The sequence below is a fragment of the Zosterops lateralis genome, assembly GCF_965231275.1.
Source record: "Zosterops lateralis genome assembly, chromosome: 8".
Lineage (NCBI taxonomy): Eukaryota > Metazoa > Chordata > Aves > Passeriformes > Zosteropidae > Zosterops > Zosterops lateralis.
In genome coordinates, this window is record NC_139768.1 from 22,230,494 (window position 1) to 22,252,286 (window position 21,793).

Here is a 21,793-nt window from a genome sequence, read left to right on the forward strand (position 1 = left end):
AAACAGCAATAAACAGGATTTCTGCTAAAAGTCAGAGCGGTGCCCTTTGCCTCAAGAGAAGGATGCAGCCTCCTCATGCCTTGCTGGGCTCAGGCTCTGTGTCCCTGTCTCTGTCTCTGCTCTCTGCTGGTTGTGTTGGGAAGGGCTGGGTGTTTGTCCCTCTGTTCCCCACCTGCTGCTGGGAGCTGTTGTCTCCCTGTGCCACGGGCAGCGAGGAGGGAAGAACCCAGCAGGGATTATAATCTGCCCTCTAGTGATCCATCCAGTTAACATTTGGCAACATTCAACGGTTTTTTATGCATTACATAATTACACGTTCATTACATAATCGTTTCATTATGCAACAGTGACTGTGCTCCTGCTTTACACCTTTCCAAGAGGCTCTTGAATGCAATCAATGGACTGAGCATCCAGCAGATTGCTGATAATGATGGGAAGTGATCATTAATAACTCCTTCTAGTGATAGGTTTATAGGCATATAAGACACAAATCATGCCTATCGTCCTGGGACAGCTACTGTTGCACAAAGCCATCTGCAAGCACAGACTGAGGTTGTGCAAAACAACTTCCAGTTGCTTCACTCCAGTGCCTGGGGCCAGTGTTTTCAGTGGTGCTGTTGAGCAATAATGCCCAGATCCTCTCCTGAGAGGCCGAGTAGAATTTTCTGACCAATTTAATGAAGCAGGGCTGAAACACACCTTGGCATCTTTGGCCACAAAGACATTTGTGGTTTGGAGGGAAGGGCATGGTGCCCAAGTTTTAGTCTTGTAAGTACTCTTTGATGAGTAAAAGGCTTTGTATGTGTTACTGTACCTCGATTTAGGACAGTCCTTGAGGTTCTTTATCAGGAATTAATTGCTTTGTGCCAGAAAAACCCAACAGTGCATCATGGCAGTGGTCTACTGCCCATGACAAGTTCTGCTGCAGGAATCATGAAGAGCTCCCACGGTGATCCTGCTGATTCAGCTGGGCAGAAACAGGAGGTAAAGGCTCAGGAGGGCCTTGGTCCTTCTTTCTATGGGGTACACAGGTCCATGAGTAGAAATAGGAGAACAAATCCCACAATGATGTGCCTCCAAGAACACAATCAAAAGGAACATTTTCCACTCCCACCTGAACCCAGAGGAGCTCTGTGTGCTTTGGCACCAGGTTCCATCTCTCCCAGTCAGCTCTGACTGCAGTCTCTCTCAGTACAGCTCTGCAAACCTCATTCAATAGTCACTTTATTCTTGCAAATAAAACACTTCTGGGCTGGCTTGATCATTTTATCTTCCCTATCATCTGGGAAATGCATTTGGATAAAGGGACATTTATTGAACTGTCTTTTATCACACAAGTATTTCTACCAAAGAAAGATTTCCGAGATTCAACTCTGTGTATTTAAAATGCAAAATTCAAAGAAGTTTTATTGCCAGACTTTCACTTCTCAATAATTATGTCTTAATTGTTCTGCAAGTTTGCATTACAATTTGTAATACGTTCAATGAATTAGCATTAGAAGTCCACCTTCCTTCTGCTTAATAAATCAAGAACTTGTATTTTAAATGCTGCTTTTTAAATGCAGCCATGCTCTTGCATTCTCCATAGGTTTTTAAGTAGGTAAATACTACACTGGGCTGTTTGCAAGAAGAAAAAAAAAAAGATTAAAGAGAGATGAGATTGTTGGGGGAAAGAAAAGTGTAATCTTTTCCACATAGCAAGTCAGATAGCAAATATAGTCAGCTAAGTAAAAGAAGATCAGACACTGAATTCAATTTTTATTGTATTATATTTGAAATACCACTTCACTTCATTCCCATGAGAGACTTTTATGCAATCTTTCACACTGTACTTCTGCAAGAGCCATTTGCAACCATGCTGCCTATGGCTTTTCAAGACCTAAATTTCCAGCGTAGGGAGGTAAATTTTTCCAGTATGTCATCAGTCAGAGTGCACCCACCCACTGAATCCTGAACATTTCCTGCAGCAGCTTTAAGATAAAGATTTCCTGATACCTGCAAGCCTTGTAAGAATAATAGTATTTACAAATGACAAATTCTGGTGCCTGATGCAAATGCAATGTGCAGGCAATGCAAAGTGTCAGATCTTCCATCTCCACATAATTCCATGTTTCCATGTGTTAAGTTTTTTCATTATTTAAGAGCAGGTAGGAAAGCAAGACAATAAATATTCATAAAATGTCAGACATTCTCCAAAGGGCTGTTTGAGTTAACACAGGCCATAAAGATCTCACTTTTATTAGGTTTGAAAATGATAGTTATTTGAAGGAAATTATGTCACCACTTAAAATATTTTACCAGAAGAAACTGCTTAGCACCATATCTTTAAACCACCAAGAAAGAAATTCCAGAGAGTTTCCACTACACCACAGCCTCTTGTCAACTCTTGTTAGTGTTGCAAGGCAATGCAGGTAAAATAAGGAGTTATCTTCCCATCCTGGGTCAAGAGTACCAAGGCCATCAACACTATTTTCGCTCAGGACCTGCTGCAGATGATGTGCTCCAAAGCTCCTTGGTGATTACCCATATTGCTGCTAGCCCTATTTATGAAGTCCTTTGCAACCCTTCATCTACTTTGAGGATTCTTTGGAGTACATGAGGAGAGCAGGGTCAGCTGAAGGTTAGCTCACTTCCAAACACAGAGCCAAGGTGAGTGCATGTGACAGGTGACTTGAGATTGAACAAAGAGCAAGGATCAGGAAGCAGAAATCATGTTAAATGTGTTCCTGCTCCTGGTAAGATGTGGGTGTAAAACCAGAATCAATCTCCCTGGGTTTGGATGCAGCATGGGCTCCCGTGCCTGCCAGAATTTTGGGTCTGTGACAAACACTTGCAGAGTGTATTTTTTTGAAGTCTGCAGATCAAAGTCAGTGCATAAACCACGCTGTCACTTATACCTTCACAAAATTCCCAAGCTACTGAAGAACCCACATGGCTGGTGCAAGAAGAAAAAAAATTCTCTGAAACCGCTGAAAACTCCCTGTACCTCTGGATTTCACAGTGACATAAATAGATGTAACTTACCTGTATAGCTTTACAACACCAGCAAGGACTGTTCACCTCTTGGTGGAGGATTCTTGCTATTTGTACAGGTGCATTTTAAAATAGGATGCACTGCTATCCATGTTTCTGACCTCTCAGCCTAGGGTCAGAAATCAGCTGCACCACATAGGGTATTAGCTAATTAAGAGGTGGAAAGGGACATCCATTCTGTGTGGTGTATTATATTTTTTTCTGAGCAGGGGCAATCTAACAAAACCTCTCTATCTGTTATTATAAAATATTCTGAATTAGCAAATAAATTCTGCAGCAGAGAATATTTGCAGCATGTTTGTTCAAGTATGCCATCAAAATTGTTGGTGACACACTGGTTGTGGTAAAGCTGACGGTTTGTCTTTCTGACTTTTGCTGGTTCCTTCAACACAGTCACTCTGAAGGCCCCAGATGTTCAGTCTAACAACTCACAGGCCTTATTTGTGTCACAAGCCCCTCACTCCTCAGGACGGCTGTGCTTATTCCTGTAACGACAAAGTAGGTATTTCTTTCAATAACATTCACTTGCCATTAGAAAAATGTCCTAATTATGAATTCAGAAGTGACAGATTGTGAGATTCAGTTTGCAAAGATGATGTCACTGGTGGGGAATTGGTGGGTAACCTCCAATTACCTCCTTGAATAAAGACATCAGTGTTGTATCTCGAGAAATAATGGCTAATGATATGTCTTCCAAAAGGAAATAGTGTTATTAATTACCTTACTGTGAACACACCACTTATTGACAGCTTTGAAGGCCATTCATCCAATTAAGTATAATGACTAAAAGCTTCATTTGGCCTTCATGGTTATACAGATGGGCTAAGAACAGAGAGCAAGATTCTGATTTCATTTATAACCTTCATAAATATTCAGAGAAAGTCACAAACACCCATGGAGCTCCCCTGGTTTCTATTGCTGTGATTAGAGTCAGACTGTGGCAGGTAATGATGGCATAGAAAGCGCTGTAAATTGATACCTCTAATACCTTGAAGACTTATTGTTGTGCAATAATACAATCTGTCATCTCTTCTGATTGTTACTAAGCACTTTGCTTCCAAGTACTTTCCTATCAACATTTAGAGGGTTTTTCTTTCCCCAGCTATCATCCAGGCCTGCTTACATTTCAGTGACAGATGATTTAGTTGCAAACACCTCCCTATATAAGTTACTAACAGCGATTTCCCTTTCTTCCCCTCCCTCAGGTTGATCTGACAATCATTCTAAAAATCATTCATTCACATTATACTTTCCCTCAGTTCTACAGATCTGCTTCTGATTGTATTCATAGGCTGTTGTTAAGAGTAATGCAACTGAAGCCAACAGAATTTCTTTGGAGAAGAGAATCTGGCCTCATGAATAAAGGATCATTTTCACGGACCCATCTAGGCAGCTCTAAAGTCCTCATTAATGTGGCATTTTGCTAATTATTTTAATGGGTGGCAGGAAAAATCCTAGTGCACAGCACAGCTCAGGTAATGTGTCTCTAGGACAGCAGTTCACATTGCTTCTGCCACCACTGACTTTTATCTTTGAGCAGCAACAGGTTGCTAATGACATGTGGTTATCATCTTCACATTTTGGAACATCAAAAATGCTGGCAGACTAAGGTGGCAACAGTTTGCAAGCACTCAGGTAGAACATCAAAGGCCTTACTAAAGGTTTAATACACACCAGCACCAGCAACAGTTTTAGATCTACCTGTACCACGGGTCTAATCGCTCAGAAATCTGATACTGATGCTCACATGACATCCAAGAATTGCTTTTTTTGTTAAATGGAAAGCAACATTACAGCCAAATGGCAAAGTGTCTGCAAGTGCTTTGTTTCTATGCAACACTGAGGAGCCAAGAGATTCACAACCTTGTAACAGCTGACATTGTAGAATAACTTAATGCTGCCAACAGGTCTTGGGAGAATGCAGAATTATATGTAAATATATCAAGTAAATGTTTTTAAGCGATAGGTCTTCACCTTGTGCAAACAAGTTGCAACAGCAGTATTTATCAAAAGGGTGCCTGATGCAAAGGAGTCAGATTAATTGTTTATGCAGAGAAGCATTCAGTCTGCATTGCAATGAGTACAAGCACAGAAAAAAAATGTTTCTAGAAACCACCTCCTTCATGGGAACAACTGTGAATGAAGTAAACATGGTGGCAGCAATTTTAAGCATGATTTTAATACCTTCTGCCACTTTGCATCGGCTGTGTTCATATGTATTGGGTGTATTTAGAGCTGACACGAAGAAGGGAGAAAAATTGCTACTAAGCAGGTCAGAAATGTGACCACTTTGTAGATAAGCCTCACACAGGAAGGTACCAAATTGTGGAAAAGCACACTCTGGCCTGAGGAGGCCTGGAAACCTGTCAACTCAGGGGCAAAATTCTTGTTTTGAGCTTGAAGCCAGTAGATATTAATCTGTTTCTGCTGTGTTAACTTATTTCTACTACTAATACTGTGTCAGACAATGCTACCTGCAAGATGGGCAAGGATCCCAGGGGTTGGCCCACTTTGCTATTCCTGTCTATACTTCAGAAGCTGCATCTGGCCCCAGAATTTCCAAGGCAGGGCAACTATTTCTGCTAGTAAGTAAACGAGATGTGGGGATGGATAATCAAAATACAAATGAAACACAAAGGAAGCAGATGGGCCCAAGTGATAATCTGGATGTTGGAGCCTTGCAGTGCTGCAGGGCTGGTTCCACAGCAGGGCTTTGCAACCTGGCCAGCATGGATGGAGATTCACACTCAGTTGTGGTGCCAGAATTCAGGGTTTGTTTGTCTGAGACATCTTCATTTATGAAAGCAGGAGAAAATGTCTACCCTGAAACCTTCTCTGAGATTTGAAACTAATTAAGCAACAGGCCTGTCAAGTGACTTCATTGCCACCACCCCATGTGCCAAACAACAACATGAAATTGAGACTGGTCAGAGCCAGAGAATAAAGTAGGGATTTATTGAAAGGCCTCCAGGATCCACCTTGGGCAGGACAGGCCTGACCAGGGCTACACCCAAGGTGGACTAAGAATGGTCACAAAATGGACAGCTGGTCACAAGATCTTACATTTTTATAAGTTTTGGTCCATTTGCATATTGGGGTTTAACTATCCAATTCCAGCTGCAGGTTGTGAGGTCCCATCCTTCTGGTTCCTCCCTTCAGCCACCCTTGTTTGTGCTTTTGGGCCTGAAAGTTGTCCTTGGTGTGCAGCAGGAAAAGGATTTGTTTTGTGTCCCTGCTCTGTGAGGAGAACTTACTGGCACTGAATGTGAGCTCAGAACTGCACCTCTGGGCAACACAGAATCTGAAATACATGAAAGCTAAAACTTAAGGCAGCGCAGTGACTGTCAACAGTGGGGAGACATCTTCTAGCCCTGTGTGGAGATCCATAATGGATCTTGGACACCAAAACCAGACAGAACAAATGAGACATCGCCTTACCTCAGCTGGTTGACACTGAAAGCTGAAAAACAAGTCTAATCAGCATGACTGGCCCCCCAGGGCAAACAGAAATGTCCTGACCTCTCCATGTGTTCACAGAATCACTGGGTTGGAAGAGATCTTCAAGATCATTGAGTCCAACCCAGCCCCAACACCTCAACTAAACCATGGCATTGAGTGCCACATCCAGTCTTTTCTCAAACACATCCAGGGATGGTGACTCCACCACATTCCCAAGCAGATAATTCCAGTACTTTATCACTCTTTCTGTAAAAAACTTTTTCCTATATCCAACCTATATTTCCCTTGGCACAGCTTGAGACTGTGTCCTCTCACTCTGTCAGCTGCTGCCTGGAGAAAGAGACTGACACACCTGAGCACAGCCACTTTTCAGGGAGTTGTAGAGAGTGATAAGGTCACTCGTGAGTCTCTTCTCCAGGCTAAACAACCCTAGTTCCCTCAGCCTTTTCTCACAGGGTTTGTGTTCCCAGCCCCTCACCAGCCTTGGTGTTATCCTGCTGCCCCAACTCTTTTCACTCAGGAATATCAGAGGAAACTGAGGAAAACACCAATGACATCATTTCATCAGCACTGTGCCACCTTCAGCATTCACTTCTCTGATTCTCTGTTTAACTCAGAGTAAAACAAAGCCAATGACACCATTCCTCATCTTAAATATCACAGGATGGCAAAGCTCACACCTGAGCTACAATAAGTTGGGAGATGCAAATTTTAATCATCCTGGAGAAAACTTGAAGAGGACAAGGTCACTGTGCTCCAGAACTTGTGCTCTAAGCAAAACTGTCTCTAGATCCTGAAACTGGTTATATGTCAGTAGCTACACATAATGAGGAAAAAGGTTTCAAAAGCCTCATAAAATCACTAGGAGAACCACTTTAAATGGACCATGTTCATAAAATGCAAATCAAAACTTATTCACAAAATGTAAACAAAAAAATATTTTCCAACAAGGTCTCTAATTATGACAGCTACCATGATGAGTAAAATAAAAGAACATTGCCAATTAAAATCTATTTTCTCTACAGTATCTTAATAAAGGGCCTCATTTTATAAGCCTTTTTAATATTGAAATAGTGGTGCCAATTTCACGTTTCCTTTTTTTGCTATTAAAGGTAATCATAAATACAAGCTTTTTTCAGGAGCAGAATTTAAAGCTAGCAAATACATGATAAAATTTAGGGCTGTCTCCACAGTACAAAGAGAAGAGTGTAATAACTCTTCACCTTCCACAGTCCACAATATTAAGGTAAGCTTTATGTAGGCTTTCAATTTCTTAAACCAAGTCACTATCAAAGTGCCTTTGTAGCAAAAAGGGATGGATTTGAAGAATATATTTTAAGTGCCAATGTGCATGAAAAGAAATCATTGATAACAGCAATGCTGCCAACCAAAAATTACTCAACTCAGTCTCTATGCACAAAGACCTCTATCTAAAAATAAAGTTAGAAGCAAAGCATAGGAGAAAGAATCACATTTCATGTTATACCAGTGCATGGCGTATTTATCTTCCATGGCAGGTGTTAAAGCGTGGCTGAAACAATAGTGTTGAAAATATATTCCAATAAATCATCTCTACTGCATCACTGAGGCAGAAATTAAAATGAAAAAAGAGAGACAAAATTAAAAAATTTGTCAGAAACACATTAAAAATAAAATAAAATCAGTGTTCTGTTTAATGTTTTTGCCCTGAGAAAATCTCCCAGTGGAGTCAATGAGAGATTATCTTGGGCAGGGAGTACTGAGCTGGCCTGAACACATTAAAAGATAAATCATATATAGCTGGTGCAAGTCGGGGGGGAAAATGTTACGGGAAATGTTTATCTTTTCCAAATCTTTCTTGAGGGCAGTGTTAAAAAAAGGTTGATGTGATTGAAGCACAATGTCATTGCTTGCCAGAGGAAATGCAGGATGTTAAGAGGCTGATTAACCTGCCTTCACAGCACAAGCATGTGGCCCTAAATTTGTATCATATTAACTTTTTGTCTTCTGAAGTTCTCCAACTGCAAATACAGGTAAACTCAAAAGGTGCAGCCACTGCAAGTAGATGGTGGGATAGGAGCTGTGGGACACATTAAAACTAGAGCTCAGCTGAATTTCTTGCTAACACAAGGAGGGTCAGCTCAAGAATTTCATTTAGCTCCATCCTTAGCTAAAGGTAACTGAGGGAAAATTATGGCCCCTTCAGCCAGAGAAACTTCAGAGCAATATTGCTTTTGTCAATATTGCTTGGGCAATATTGCTTGGGCTTGCACTGAACTTCTTGATGTGGAGAACAGAAGCTGATCTAAAACATGCACATTTATAATCTGCTCTCAATGAACTGTGTGTATAATTTTTTTATGTTCCAGGATAGACCTACTGCTAAATAACTCTTTTTCTGCTCTGTAACTAACACTTTTCCTTGGTTTACAAAACAAAGTTCTCATCCTTGGTTGTCAGGGCTTTCTATTTCAGGCTGGGGCAGCACTCCTGGATTGCAGCAGAGCACGATTGGGTGCTGCACCTTTGCTCCATGCAGGGAAGAGTTTCCCAGGAGCAGCACCCAGAGGTTTGAGGAGAGCCCGACTGCTCCAGCATGAAGCACCAGAGGCAAATACATGCTTGCCAGCTCATGCCTCTTAAAACTGTAAGAACAGGCTGTTCCAGACATATATCATGAGATTCTCAACCTTGCTGACACCTCAATGCTTGTTGGAACACCAATGAATAGCATTATTACTCTTAAATTCATTAATAAGGTCACTTACTCTAGGGTGACTGAAAAGGTGTGAGCTTACCAACCTGCATTAGAGAGTCCATAACTTCTCCCAGTGCCAGGGGGAAACAGCATTATGGCAAAATTACATCAAATTTTTGATCAATAGATGTTAAGAATATAAGTTTATAAAGTCAAATGCTCCAAAGCTGAGAAATAACAAAATTAGTGTTGTCTCATCATTCACATCTGACTTTTCCCACTAGATGTACTGTGAAAGCAAGAGCTGAAGTTACATTTCTTGCCCCACCTCTCTCAGTTGGCAGGAGGAGATGAGCTTTAAAGACTCATTTCTTAGAGACATTTATAGGCTCTCAGCTGTCTCAGTGTTTCATACTCCTTAACTATCTTACAACATCCACAAGAGTTGAAGTGGTGCCTGTGCCTCAGCAGTGGATGTGGAAGCTCAAACCCACAGTCTGTGTGGATGGATGGATGAGCAAACAGATTTTGTAGGGAAAGGAAAAAGGTGTGGCACATTTTTGGAGACTATCCCACTGGGAGAGCATGGGTCTTGAGCCAGGTGACTCAGACTGCAGAGCACATTTGAATTTTATTTTACTTCCCCCAGTCCCCATGGCTATAACCTCTCCAAGGCACCTGTCAGTGTCCCTACAGGCTTCTCTGCCCTTTGGACATGCAGATTCTCACCACACCCGTTTATAAACACTTGCTTGGGCACACCAGTGGGTCCTAATTAAGCCTTTTAATGTTCTCCATTACAGAGTCCCTGAGATCTGTAATGGAGAGGATAACTTACAAACAAACCTGATCCTCTTCACAGGGACCATCCAGAACAGAACAGCAGGGCCAGAGGATGATTTGCTAATTATGTCCCCAGCCTGAAAGATGATGGCTTTGACTCAGTTTTCCTTCTTCATTACCATTTTCTGCATGATTTGTGGCAAATCCCCAAAGCCATCGCCTGCCAAAGGATGCAAGTGCAAAAAGCAAGAGAAGAATAAAATGTAGGCACAGAAGTTTGACTCCTCAGGTCACACATGCAGCCATGTTTTCACAGAGAGAAATCTTCCATGTTTTCAGCCCAGCACCACCATCACCCTCTGAGGGTTCAGGGCCCAGCTCTAATACTGCTAAAACATGGGTGGCATTGCCTTTAGCACTGAACATTCAGCAGCAGCTCTTGCAGCTTGAAGGCATCAAATATCATCACTGCATTAGAGAACTGGGCCCCTGCCTCCTGCCTTTGCCAGCTCTGTACTTTGTGTGATTTCTGCAGTGCTGGAAAATCTTTTGCTACAAAGTGGAGAGTCCTTGTACCCAAGACTGCAACAGCCAGTGGCAAAAGCCTCTTCCTGGGAAGCAGATGGTTTGGACCCCAATATAGTCATGCAGAACAGGACAGAGAACCTGAATTTCTTACAGCTTGGCCAAGGCTTCTAATCACTAATGTGGTTTTTATCCTCCTCACATTTCCCTTTCCCTTCATTAAAATTAAGCTTTAAAAAGGCCAGTGTAACTTCCATATTTAAAAGGAAATACAGAACCATCTTAATTAGAGAAGAAAATCTAGCTGCATTAATTAATCTAGCTGCTTGGGTAATTATACACAAAATACTAATACACACACATACACATTATTTTGGCCAAATCAATCAAAATGCCAGCTTCAACATCTCATACTGTCTTTAGATTCATTTGCATCAATGAATAGTCTGCAGTGTATTGCAAAAGCACTTTTCCCCATAAGCCAGTGAATGTAAGAAAACTCAATAACCACAAACAAACTGTGTGGTGCCAATTAAATATTTTTAAAGTGAATCTAGAGAAACAGAACTGGTGTAATTTTCGTGCTACAGGGTACATTTATGTTACTTGATTATCAAACCCTTTATTCCATTTGCTGTAACAAAGGTTCCAAAATTGGAGTGCACCCATGGGAGCACCGTTTACAAGATTCATTCAGAGATGTATCAACAGTTCAAGTCCACGAGGTACAGGAGAACATTGTGGAACATTCACAGTTCATAAACCCTAATACAACAACTGCCAAGCCCTATAATATCTTGCTTTCAGAAGAACAATTCACTCCTTTATACATCAAACAGCAATTTTCCTAACTGCAGTAATTTTATATGCAATGATAAATTTGTGTGGAAATTAGCCCGATAGTTTCTCAGGAAATGTAATGCAAAGAAACTCCCTAAACTTACTGCACCTTTTTCAATATGCATGTATTATTTAAATACTTAACTATAATTGCATTTCTTTGGAAAGACTGGGTACTTGTGCTCTCGACACCAGCACAGGTCTTTTTCTCCCAGGATTAGTCTCAGTGTGGTTTGCAGGATTTACCATGACTACTTATAATCACTGGTTGAAAAATTGACAGGCAAAGTATTTTTCCAAGAAAAGTACTTTGTAGGGCTTAAGAAATAGATATCTTGGTAATCGAATTCAGAAAGGGAATGCTCATACACGTAAAGAAAGGTCATTGTTGGCTGAAGTGTGACAGACCCGGTCTGTATTAATTTATACTGACTTGATGAAAATCCATGACTTCCCCGAATTTTGGACTGACTCCTGACAATTGCAGATCCCAGCCAAATATAACAGGCTTTTAGCACGGTGACTTTCAGGTTGACCCGTTTGGGATAATAAGCTTCACAAAAAGTGAGAATGTAAAACTTACGAGTTCTTCCTGACTTAAACAGCTCCAAGGAACGGGACCAGTAGAAATTTGAGCCCTGGTTTTGCATGAGACTTTGTGATATCTTGCAGAATCAAAATAAATCCTCAAATTTTTTAATTACTGTAACCCTAAGTGCCCTAAGTCTTCCTTAGGAAAAAAAAAATTAGTCCATCAAACCCCAACTACATAGAGTCCATTTCAGAAGGAGCCCATTTTTATTGGACTCTAATGATTAAGGGAAGCCCCAAAAGCTGGATTAGGTATCTTAAATTTAATATTCTTTCTTTTGTTTTCCACTTACCCACTATAAGTTGGGATGAGTAATAAAAGTAATTTAAAAATGTTAGATTTTTAAAAAGTCTTTCAAAAATAATTACATTTACTAAACTCATAATATTTTTAAAATATAAAATTAGGAAATAGTCACACAAGTGTTATTTAAACTTTGAGAAAAAGTTAGGCTACTAAGTTATTTGAAGTCCTGGCTAAATATCTGTATCAGTTAGTCAAAGTCTAATCCACATTTTGACAACACTATGCTTTTCTATTGTATAAAAATGCCTTCCTTTTACCTCCATTTATTCCACTAGTTCTGATTAGCAATTAGCTCATCCACAGCTGAGAAAAAAAAAATCAAACAAGAATTGCAAAATGGAAGAGATATTATTTTCTTCTTTCTGTCTGTGTATAACAATACAGTGTAAGAGGGAGAGATTTATCATCTCTAAAATTATGACAGATAAGGATGAATGTAAGTAAATTGATTCCATTTTCTAATTAAATAAAATATTCCCTTTGTTTAATAATTGAATTTAGATGAATTTATATTGTTTTCTTATATATCTAGTATATCCAGGATAATTTATTTCAGTAGCATTAAGATTAATTCCTAGATTTTATATCCATTGGAATTATAATTTATACATAAATGAGGATATAAACATAATCCAGCCCATAATAAATGCAAATAGAAACAAATCTATACAAGAGCCTAAATAATAAATACAAGATAAAATATGGCCTATATATAAGCAAGTTACTGCAGCCTTAAAGCTTGTTTATCAATATTACTTAAATCAATTTCTTATTATTTTGGTTTAAATCGACTGAGCATGGCTTGGTCTTTCCAGGCTGCATTGCAAGCCTCTAATAGCACATCTCCATTCTTACCACAAGATTGGGCTGGAGGAGCCTCAGAGCTCCCAGTGTGCTGAACTCAACATTTTGCTTCTGTTCCCGTTGCAGAATTTTCCATTTTCCCCTCCTTAATCTCATTATCTATCATACTTTAACTATGCTATTCACACTTCTTTAACAGGCATTTGTGCATCAAATTTGGGGATTGGTTCATAAGAGTTTGATAATAATATTCCCATATAAATTTTATATGCTTATGATTTTTGCTAGTCTAAGGAATGCATTGCTTATCTCACACCCCATCCAGAGCTTTAGGGGATACCAGAATATGATTGTCCAACTTGCCTCCTGAATTTACTCATTCACTTGTGTTCAAATAGATTTTAGTTCCGTCAGCTCAGCTCCATTTGTATCCTCTGACTCTTGGGTGAACACCAATTACATGCAAACCTCATAACATTTTAAATTACTTCCCAAATTCCAGATTATTATAATTCCTATCTCTCTAATATCAGTAGGTCAATCAATCAATTGAATATTTCATGTTGTATTCTACAACTAAATCTATTTATAAGCCCTAGGTAACTTTCAATTTCTTGTCCATTATTGTTAATGAGAACTTCATTTGACAGTATACTTAAAGTTGTATCCTTTTTACAAGTTTCCCTTTCTAACCTGAACCTTGAAGAACACAGAATCCTACAGGATTGTGTTATTTTTTATAAACTTTTTATCTTTACTGCTATAGTAATAATTTTGGTGCTAATATTGCTTGACTATTTTTCATCAGAATAAAACGTAAAACTCAGTATTACCTGTTTTTAGAATCCATGTTAGCTTTTATTAAGGTTTGCTCTTAGATTTCTGGAAGTAGTAGTCACTTTTAACCTCAGCATAGAGACAATACCTACTTTTACACATACAAAGTTTGGTTTGAGTTCATTATTGAGTTCATTAGTATCAGCTTCCATTCCCATTCCTGGCAAACATAGTCCTGTTAACATAAATAGGTCATTATAAAAGTATAATGGATTGCAAGGGAATTTTTTTTTTTTGGTTGGTTGGTTTGTTTATTTGTTTTCAAATCTTAAAATACATTACGCAGTGCAATTCTGCATTTTGAGATTAAAAAACCATGAGAGCTGGTTATGTTCCTGTGAAGAAACTATTTAATTAGCACAGATTTCCTGGAAAGGTGATGTTGCCTGAGGGTATGGCAAGCTGGAATAGATGATCCAGTCTGAGGTCCCTTCCATCCTGAAGTATTCTGTGGTAGACATCCCATCACAGTGAGTCACCAGATATTTTTAAAACTGACTGGGAACTTCTTTACCCCGAGTGCTTTGGCCATGAAGAAATTCTTCAGCTCTCTTGGTTAGACTTGCTAATGGCCCTGTTGCACAAACTGTTTCTTCTACAGGGGACATGAAGAAGAGAGATGCTTAAATTCAGCTATTTCTCCTGTCTAGGGCTGGGTCCTTGTCTTCCCAGGGGCAACCTTCCCAAATGTCTCACCAGAGTGACTCCACACGAGGCACAGGGAGTAGAGGGAAGTGCTTTTGACATGAAGGAAAAGGAAAGAGGAAGGAAAAGCTGCTGATGTAGGAACAGCTTACACCAAAGTCCACTTGCAAGCTGTGGAAGGCAGAGGAGATGTCTCAGGGGCTAAACAACATCCAGAGATGAGAGAAGGTCTCAAAGGGTGACAGAAGGAGTCAGGGTTTGAATTTATTTCCTTTGCCAATGATTCAAAGGAATATAAGCAATATTTACAAATAGACTTTCCTTGCATAAGAAAAGGTAAGTGTTTGGTGAAGTAGAACTCTTGCAGGATTAACTGGACAGCAAATTCCCAGGCACTCAGCTGAATATACAGATGCACAAGTCTTTCCTTCCAGGTTTCTCAGCCCTGCTTGGTAGGAAGCATCACTGTCAAAAACACTTGAACAATTCCTGTAGCAAATTTGTCAGTTTTGAAACTCAGCTTCTGGCTTTTCTGAAAGAGAAATGCTCTGCAAAAGTAACACATCAGTTTTTTGATCTCATCCTTAAGATATTTACAATAATTTACTATTTGTTTAAATGGCAAAAATCCCTTTTAATTACATATATTTTCTGAAAAACTTCAGAGCTACACTAGTTTTATGAGTCATTTGTTAGAAAAGACTGAGGTTTTTAAGAGGATCCAGCTGTAACTTGCCCTGAGCACTGTATAAATTCTTCAGTAAGTACTTGTGTCTGAGTGATTGAAAAAAAATACCCAGTAGTTTTGTTTATCAATGCAAAAACTTGTTTAAACATATCTAGAAATGTGTTTCTGCTTTTGTTGAACATAATCTCTCTGTTTCTCTTTTTAAGGATGCTTTCATACAAACTATCAAAATTATGAAACCGTACCCCTCAGATTCACAGAGAACTGGAGAAAATGTAATGGTGTTAAATTTTGATGTCTTCTGAAGTAAGAGGACTACAATATCTCTCTACAGTGTTTTGCTTGGGGATAAGTTCTTTAAAAGCACAGCACATGATGTTCTTTCACTCAGACAAAAAAAGAGGTAAAATAGACATTTTTTGGCAAAATAATAACCATCCCAACTTCCACACAAATCATCCAAATAAACCAAGTCTGATCTCTTCATTCCCAGCCTTTCTGGGAGTCACCACTTGGCACCACTGTGTGCTTGTGCTTTCCAATTACTGGAAGGAAAAGATAAATTAAAAATGAGGGAAAGTTAAGATCTTCTTTTAAGATCTTCTAAAGAAACACCTAGCTGTGATGGTGCTTGGTTTAAATATCAAGAACACAAACAGTAAAATCTGCCCTGTTTTAGTGGGTCACTTGATGTGCCTCAACTGATTTATTTCTGGATTCACAGATGTCTCAATGCTCTGCCTGTGCAAACCAATAAAATGCAGCAAGGTGCTAAATGTCTCCCAAGCCTCATGCTAGGTTTGCTGCCCTCACTGAAATACACTTACTAAACATTCCTGGGATAAGAGCTTTCCTTTGCAGCTACTCACCTCAAAAGGAAAGCTGTTTGCATTGTTCTCTCTCAAGATAAAGAGAGAAACAAAAGAAAACCCCCCTGAAATTCCTCTGATATTTTTACCCAGGCAACCTCCCAGGTCCCAGTGGAGACTCGAGGCTGTAACTCAACACATGATTTTGCATAATTCGACCCATCTTAAATTGCTGTCTCCTCGTGTTGCTAACCCTGGAGTCTGACCTTGGCTTTAAATTTTAAAAGTTTACTTTGCTGACGCTTCTCCTTCTCAGCTTCAGTGATACTCAAAACAATGACAGAACAGCTAATAACTACAAAGTGGGCAAACAACAGAGCAATCATCAAACTTTTTTGTTCTCAGATCCCATTTTAGACACCAGAGATATTAGGAACAGAGCAGGATTTAAATGTGCTTTGACATGGGAGATGATACCGGGGAAGATAAATGTTTTAAATCAAACTCTGTTTAAGATAAGCACAGCATACAAAGTAGGTACTTGACTCTTGATTTAGAAGTGCAGTTATTCTGATACATACTTAAATATACAGAACTGTCTCTGGAAAATAACTCCAATGAGCTATTACATGAGTAATGAAAATACAACATGCTTGGGCTGAATGCCATTTTATTTATTATTATTCTTCAACTAATTTTTACAACTTGCCCAATTTCGTGCTCTGTACTTATTTGAAGCCAAATACAGGTACAGGTGCACCAATATGTACAAGTGTTATCAAATAGCTGAAGGAAAAGTTTATATTCACAACTGAAGCTGTGGCAAATCAACATCTTTGCCTGCTTAGCTGTGCGCCAGAAGAGGAAAAGACTCAGAAAGCAACAGACTGATGCTATTGCCAACTCATAGAAATCCTGGGCTATAAACACATTCTATTTTGTGCAATTTTAATATCAGACAAGCGAAAATATTTCATTCCCAAGGACCAGGATTTATGTTTAGCCCTAAACTTTCCTCTTTGTCAGCAAAGCTAATTGGTCCTTTGAAAACAGGTGGGGAAAGGGTCCAGCTTCCCTGGATCTAATATAGCCATTAAAACAGGCAAAGTGGGAAAAACTCTTAATATTGGGATTTAGTAGCCTTTTAAGCTCTTTTTGACCTGGTATAATGCCAAATTTGTGTACTAATGCCAAAGTTTGAAACAAAATAATTACATTTATTAAGGACTCCACAACTTTATACTTAGTGAGGGTCTGGAGACAAAAAAAAAAAAAAAAAAGAAATTTTGCACAGAACTGAGCCTCCTGAGTTTTGCTGCTCATGAGTAGTGGTCTGATAAAAAGAGATTCATGTTTTTCAGCAGATATGCTGCCAGCTTTTCTTGGAGGAAGCAACAGGCATTGTAACCTCCAGAGCCACATCAAAATAAACACATTTTATACCTGTGGGAAGCAGGGAGGTTCACAGTTCCAATAGCCTAAATAATTAATATCCAGTAGTTGAGGGAGTTGACAGATTAGGTATTAGGAAGAAATTGTTCCCTGTGAGGATGGTGAGGCGCTGGCACAGGTTGCCCAGAGCTGGGGCTGCCCCATCCCTGGAGGTGCTCGAGGCCAGTTGGTCTAGAGGAGGGTTGGAAGTAGAGGATCTTTGAGGTCCCTTCCAACCCAACCCATTCAGTGTTCCTGTAATAGAAGCTGTTCTAATGCACAGATAACAATAATCCAAGTGTCATGCTGAGATTCTCTGCTGTGCAAACTACAAGGGCTGCAAATTGCTTAAACGTTTTCAGACACTGAGTGTCCTAGGTTAGCAATGAGAAAAATATCAAATCCTGCATATTTTAAAACATGATTATGATCTTATCCCTCAGTAATTCTCAACGTGCTCTAATGAGAAAGCATTGCCTTCTAAAATACTTCAGGGAAAGCACCACTTTGTACCTGGGACTGCAGGGAGTGGTTATTCCAGCTGGCCAGCATCATGCCAGTAACTCTTCCAAAGCTAGAATGTCAGCTGCTGTGTATGGGGATGTATTGAGGGAAGGACAGTCCCTAGGCACTCCTGGCAGAAGACCAGCGTTGCACTGAAAGATTTTAATTGTAATAATAACAACTCTGCTAACCTGACATCTCCTCTTTAGAACTGCATTACCCTTTGCTTTTATGTCAGTCTTTGAATAACTCCTTTAGCATTTAGTCAGACTAAAATCCACTTTTTTTCTTTCCAAGTCAAAGGTAGAATCAAATAAAGAAGAAAATATTTAATTTTTTTTTTTTTGTATCTGCTATTGTCCAAGGGCTTGTGCTCGAAACAGTTTACTTTGGAAGAGAATTTGTGTGATTTTTTCCCAAGCACTAGGAAAATCTGAGAAACCTGTTACTGTTTGTGTTCACAGCATCCATCGCTCTCCTGAAGAGCGATACTTTACTGCAGCCAGCCAGTTATTGCCTCCTGGAAGGAAGCAGTTATTGCTTCTCATCCCCTGCCCCTGGAAAACTCAAGCTCATTCTCCACCTTTTATACTCTGAGAGAGCTGCTACAGCTACCTTATACATCAGCATTTGATCAATCTTTAACACAACCACCCAAACCCCTCCTTGCCCTCTAAAATTAACATTTCTCTTTCCAGCTCCCAATTGCTACAGACCACCGTTGCTGAATGGTTTTCTCCAGCTATTTCTAAACATCTTAAAGTCTTGTGACTTTGAGAGATGCCATGATTGTGAGAGAGGCTTAGGTTTCTCACAGAACTTTCTTTTTTCCAATGCCAGCTTTTTAAAACATGCTCTCAACCACAAAGCACAGCCTTCTACGCAGTTACAGCAGCTGTTTTTTTCAAGTCTGCATGTTTCTGTGAAGGATTCAGGGAAATTCTCCTTATTCAGGTCTCCTCTTTATTCACATGAACTGCCTAAAACTAATGAATCAGAGCTGAATGTTCTCACAGTTCTAAGTCAGCTGAGGAAGACACTGTGTGTATTTAACAGAACACTCCCTCAGACTTGGCAACTTTTCAAGCAAGTCAGTGATGTCCCACATGACACGATCAGCAATTACCTTTCATTTTGAATGCTCTCTGGCTAACACACTTCTGTGTAGTTAACCCAGACAGGAATTGCAAAGGTTTGTGGGCTTGCAGACAAAGAACATCCTGAGCAATGACGTTTGAAATTATTATCATCCTGACTGATATTTGAAATTTCAGCTGCTAATTTGCTTCCTTTCCCCCTAGGACTGAAGTGACTTTCTGGTCTTCAGGGGACACATACCTTATTCAAGAAATCTGTTCTCACCTTGCCGTTTATTTCACTGTGGTTTGCTCTGTTCAGAATGTGGCTTTGAGTCATCCTTCCAAAAGTTCAGGATAGTTTTCCAATGAGCTCCTCAGAAAGTTGCTTTGATCCCAGTTTTGGCAGTCAGCTCTCGTCACATATTTCATTTGTTACTTTAGACGTAAGTCCCCGTCCAAACCAGCCCAAGAGCAAAGAAGAGGAACAGCCTCCAAATATGGTCAGAGCTAAGCCAGTTTCTGGAGTAGTTTAACACATGGGCGTGGGTAAGAATGAAGAGAACTGGAACAAGTTTTAAATAATGCTCTAAATAGACTGCGGTGAAATGTTCAGCACTTAAAACTGAACAGAAAATCCTGAAACAGATAAAAGAATAACCATGAGCCTGTCAGCAAATGTAACTGTGGTGATCAACTCCAGCAATAAAACTCTGCTTAAACCCTCTGAAATCATATCCAAGGAAACAAAGGTTAAGCAAAAGACTCTTATTGAGTATTTGGTTTATAAAGAGCTAATAAAGTTTATACCACTAAATACAACAGATGCGTTTTTTCCAAAGCAATTATACCGGACAGTTATAATAAAAATACTTACCAGAAAAACTACTCTTTGGTATCCACCAACTGAATCTTAATTCAGATCACAAAATTATTTTGCTTTTAATTAGGAGTATTTGATTTCTCCCCACTTTTGATGGATGTTCTTTCATCGGTCTCTCAACTTCAAATTCACACTCTTTACAGTACTCTCTCCGTGGATTATGAGGCCAATTACAAGAGGGTCTCAAATAGCAGCCACATTAATCAAGTGAAATGTTACATGCATTGTAGCCAAATATAATCTGGCCACTAAAAAAAAATTCATAGAAGTTTTTAAATCTGAAAATATAAGAAAGTGGGAAGTTTTCTATCTGATCCTGGAAACATAAACAAGCCTGATACTCATGTGCCAAGGGTAAAAACACCAAAAAGCCAATTCCACACCTCACAAAGCATCCATGTTTTGTTACTTGGTCCTTACAAGTACCCAGCACCTGCAGCAAACAGATTCCCACTCTCCTCCTTGAGTTATTAAGGAAAAAAAGGAAATTTGATGTTATCCTGTTGGATAAAGGAGTGCCTGAAGCTACATCCCCAAATCAAGCTGCACTACAGTTCAACACAAAGGCTTGTGCAAATTTTGAGGAAAACCTTACTTTTCCTAGAGCTCACTTTTAACTTTTACAAAAGAGTCTATCAGATACTCTGGCTTTGTGTACTTTGAAAAATAATAATTTGAAGTCTAACAATATATCCTTACCATTTAAAATATGTAACTGTGGTAGTTTTGAATCATAACTATAAAATATTGGAGCACATATCTATAAAGGAATTAAACTATAAATTGCATGAACACTTCAAATTGTTTCTTGTTATAGAAATTTAATTATTTAGTTTAAAATAGCATGTAAAAACTCCTTAAAATAGCATATTTAAAATGCTTATTCAAATGTAATTGCTATGCACAAGGCAAGACTTTTCTTTTAAAAAAACCAACTCTGACATTTTGTATTTTGTGCTTCAGTGTTCCTTAAAAATAAGAACTAAGTAATCTACAATTAGCAAAATATAAGCATATTTAAGCTATGAATTATAAGTTAATGAAATAAGCTGCTTTAATAGGAAAACATTTTATTAGGAAATGGAAAATACTCATAGCTGGAGAGTCAGCAGTTGCTTTTAAAGGATGCAATTAAGCTGCCATTATTTTGGCAAAGCTCTGGTCTCAAAGAGGCAGATTTTCCTAATGCATTGTAGAAGTCCTTGGCAAATTACACAATATTCATTAAATTTAAATGGAGACCCTTGATGTCTCCTGTAAAGATGTCCCAGGGAGTCAATTTTCAAGGAATTCATAATGTGAGCAGCAAGTTATCGGAGAAGGAGACATTCAGCACCTCGGAAGGCCCCAGATGAATGATTTAGAGGAGGTGATACGACACATTTTGGCCACTCCACAATACCCTGAGCCAGACACCCACTTCAAGTAACAGCAGAGGAAACCTGGCCAGCCACATGCTGCATACCCCAGATTTCCTCAGACACTTCCTAACTTTCCTAGGAATGTGGTTTGTTCAATCCCTGAATTAAATACCAAGTGTCGGCAGGGCTGAAGAAGCAGAAGTGGCAGCGCTGCTTCTGCCCAACACCTGTCCCACACCTACAACTTTGAGAATCCATCCCTGTTAAACTCCCACTTTTAGGGGGTTTTCAGCCTGCCAATAATCTTGTTAGCAAGGGATGCTGTGTTACCTCTTCCTGTTACAAACAGAACCAGCCACATGCTGCCAAATAGATCCCTTAAAATCAGACTCCTAACCCTACTAAGCTTTTCTTCTTGTTGGGTTTTTTGGATCCCAGCAATGGAATCTCTCCAGTGCTGTTTCTACTCATTCCCTGCATGTCACACAGCAGACACTGTTTGGGCTGAAACAGACAAAATACATCCCACAAAGTTTCTCC